This window comes from Trichosurus vulpecula, chromosome 2 (genome assembly GCF_011100635.1).
Source record: "Trichosurus vulpecula isolate mTriVul1 chromosome 2, mTriVul1.pri, whole genome shotgun sequence".
Classification (NCBI taxonomy): domain Eukaryota; kingdom Metazoa; phylum Chordata; class Mammalia; order Diprotodontia; family Phalangeridae; genus Trichosurus; species Trichosurus vulpecula.
In genome coordinates this window covers 271,570,868-271,575,058 of record NC_050574.1, presented here as the reverse complement: position 1 = coordinate 271,575,058, position 4,191 = coordinate 271,570,868, and positions in this window count along the sequence as shown.

The window sequence follows — 4,191 nt, the reverse complement described above, 5'->3', positions numbered from 1 at the left end:
GAACTCCAATGCGGAGACATCTTCCTGGGCTCTAGAGAAGCAGCAGAGGACCCAGGTGTCCTAGCTCTGCCACTAGCTCCTGCTGCCTAGCTAGCTTCCTGATAGATGGTGATTATTATATAATAGACCAACAGGACAGAACTAAGCCAACACTCATTACCCTTTGCCCCAGCTTGGTGCCCGCCCCAGGGCCAGCTCCTACTCTTCATTCCCACCCCCACCCCTTCAAATCCCTTTATCCCCAGGGAACTGAAGTCCTTTGCCCACCTCCTTATCCTGAGGGGATACCACTACAGGCTGTGCCCTTACACTTACACACACACACACACACACACACACACACACACACACACACACACACACACCCCCCCGGGTGCCAGGCTGGAAAGAGAGGTTAGGCACCATGCCAGGTATTGAACTAGGAGCTGTCTACTGAATCAAGGTTTACTAACCCCTCTCCAGAATTCTTCTGCCAGCCTAGCTGACCCCCTCCAATTAGAGCAGGAATGGTAGGGGGAGAAGCGCTAGAGAAGAGGGATGGGAATGAAGTAGGGGGGAGGCGTTGGGGGCAGGAAGTAGGAGGTGGGGGGGTTGCTGAGTAGGGGGGAAGGGACTCTTATCCTGACAGGGCTTCTGCCTTCCCCAACTGGAGGGTTTGGAAAAACTGAACAGGCAGCCAGGGCTGGGCTGGAAATCCTGCAGCCCACCCTCCTGGGGACACAAAGCCAGGGGGAGCCTGAGCTGCTGGGAGGGAGAGAGGGCTCCTCAAGGGAGGGTAGGGCCCCTATGGGTACTGGGAGGAAGGGACAGCCAGACCTTTAGGGAAGGGAGCCCTGAAAGCTGTCTCCCAGCAATCCAGGAGGCTCTGGCTTCCCCTTCCCTCTCCACCCCCAACCTCCCCCCCCCCCCCATCGGCATCAGTCTTACAGATTGCAGGCAGACTTAACTCATTCCATACTAGCTTGGTGGATTCTCAAGCAGTTCTAGTGGAAAGAGACTAGAGGCATCCCAACTCCCAGACCACCTCCCCCCACTCTTTTTAACACCTTATTGCCTGGAACTCTGATGCCACGGGGAGGTGGGGGTGGGGGGCAGTATCCTGGCTTGAATTCCTGAGAAATGCTCCCTAACACAGAGCATCTGTGGAGAGTAAGGAGGCAGTGTCCACCACTCCCCTCTTCTGACCATCCTGCCTTCTCACCCTCAGTCCTCAATATTAATCATCCCTCCCCTTCTCGGAGCACCTCCCCTGCAATATACCACTAGTTGTTGCAGAGATTGCCCCCAGAGCCAGGAAGCCTGGGTTTTGTCCCTCATTATTTAGCACCCTGCCCCCCCCCCAACCACTGCCTCCCCCTGCTCCCCATACATACTCAAGCCTATTAAGGATCTGGCTCCTTTCTCCGTTCCTGAGGAAGCATGGTCAGCAACCCCCCCCCCCCCACCACTGCTGTCTACCCTCTCAAACAATATGACCAGACCACTCAGAAACACTTCCTCTCCTCACCTCTAAAGCCTGTCTTCACCCCTCTCTCTCCCTTCCTTTCTCTGCCACCCTCAACTCCCTCCTGATTAATTTAGTCCCACATCATCTGGGAATTTTTCAGCCCAGCCCGGGCATAAAGGGGTTACCTGGGCTGCTTCAGGATGTACCTAGGAGCCAGGTGAGGCCTCCGCCCATCTTGGCCACCAGGTGTGTTCTTTGGGGAGGGGAGGGACTGGGGGAGGCGATGCTCATTTGCCCCCCCGGGTGGTTGGATCTGTATTTGCAGTTGAGAAAGGCTGTTCTCGGGGTAGGCTGAAACAGAGAGGAAGCTGATCAAAAGCAGGGGAAGGAAGAAATCCTGAGCCTTCCCTTCTGCTTGCTGTCCCAGCAGTTCCTCTAGGGGGAAACTTGGCTCTGGGGATTCAGTGGCAGTAACCAACTTTTGCTTAAGGGATCCTCCTCTGAGTAAAATAGCCTGCTATAGTGGGGGGAAGCTGGATTTACAGTCAAAAATCCAGATCCAAGTGCTGGCTTTTCCACCTTCTAGACCTGACGCTGGGCAACGCATTTAACTATCCTGAGTGTTACCATTCTCATTGGTAAAATGGGGGCGGGCAATGGGCTGTAATGGAGAGAGAATTGCCATCAGAGTCAGGAGGATCTGAGTTCAAGTACTGCCTCTGATATATACCGGTTGTTTGATCCTGAGTGAGTCATCCTGAAATGAAGTGAAAGAGAAGACGACAACCTGAATTGGTAGAGGGAGCTCCCCACCTGGAGCTCTGCACACCGATGAAATCACAGACCCAGAATCCCCTGCAAAAGAGGATGATAATTATTAATAATTAATTTTATCATGGTATTTAAATATTAATTATAATATTTGATCTTCACCACTCAGGGTTGTGGTAAGGATCAAAGGAGATAAGGTATATAGAGCCCTTTGGGACCCTAAACCAAGTGTTCTTAACTTTTTTTGTGTCATGGATTCCTTTGGTCTGGTGAAATTTGGTGAAGCCTATAACCACTTTCTCAGAATGTTTTTAAATGTATAAAATAAAATGCATAGGATTCCAAAGGAAACCAATTATGTTGAAATTGTTATAAAATACATATTTTTAAAAATTCCCATACCCCAGGTTAAGAACTCCTGCCTTAAAGATCCTAATATGAATACCGAATGAATCTAAAATGAATTGAGTCCGAAGTTGACTAAAGGGAGGAAGATCCTGATGACACCCCACTCTCTCCCTTCTGCCTCTCCACTCCCATCTCCAAGGACAGTTTCTAAACTCTTAGACCTGCTCCCAGTAGAGTCTGGCATATACCCTGATATAGATACCTGTCTAGGCACTATCGGAAGCACAAATGAAATAGAAGATATTGGCCCTGCCTTAGTAGAGGTTTTACAGAATTATCACATAAAGCACAAAACAAATGCCATTTCTCATGGTTACTTCTGGGTGTCACGTTTTATGGAGGACTATGACAAACTGGAGGATAACCAAGCTGGTGAAAAGCCTCGTAAACACAGTGTGTGAGGATCTATTAAAGGAAGTAGGGATGTTTAGTTTGGACAAGAAGAGACTTAGGGAGGTCTTGATATCAGTCTTCAAGGATCAGAATATTGTCTCATGTAGAAGAATTAGATTTGTTCTGTGGCCCCAGAGGACAGGACCAGGAGTGGCTGTTTCAGACAATCATATTCAGACTTAATTCAGGATACAGGCAGCTAGGTGTCACAGTGGATAAACTGCCAGGCCTGGAGTCAGAGAGTTGTTGTTGTTGGGTCATTTTTCAGTTGTGTCCAACTCTTCATGACCCCATTTGGAGTTTTCAGGAGTCAGGAAGACCTAAGTTCAAATCCAGCCCCAGACACTTACTAATTATGTCCCTGGGCAAGTCACTTAACCCTGTTTGCCTCTGTTTTCTCATCTGTAAAATGAGCTGGAGAAGGAAATGGCAAAGCACTCCAGTATCTTTGCCAAGAACATCCTTGTTGGACAAGACTGAACAACAACAACCGTTTCCTAGAATGATGATATCACCTGGACAATGGTAATTTTTTAAAATGCTCAGGGCCTTAGTAGAGGCAGGGAGGAATAGAAAGAATGGCCTTCTATTCTCAACAAAGTCTTCATTCTGCTACTTACACCTTCCAGTGTTGTTAGGGAAATGCTTTGCAAACTTTAAAGGGCTATAGATTACATATAGAGAGATTATAAATATACATATTTATAGACTATATCTTATAACTACACATAGATTATAAATGTGTTATATATTGTATATATAATATATATTGTAAATATGTGTTATATATTGTATATATAATATATATTGTAAATATGTGTTATATATTGTACATATAATATATATTGTAAATATGTGTTATATATTGTACATATAATATATATTGTAAATATGTGTTATATATTGTATATATAATATATAAATATGTAAATATGTGTTATATATTGTACATATAATATATATTGTAAATATGTGTTATATATTGTATATATAATATATAAATATGTAAATATGTGTTATATATTGTACATATAATATATATTGTAAATATGTGTTATATATTATAAATATGTACATTATTTCCATCACCAGTACAGTATAATCCTTAGAGAGCAGGCCTCAAAGCCAGGACCTGGGTTCTACTTTCGTCTCAGAAACATACCGGCAATGTG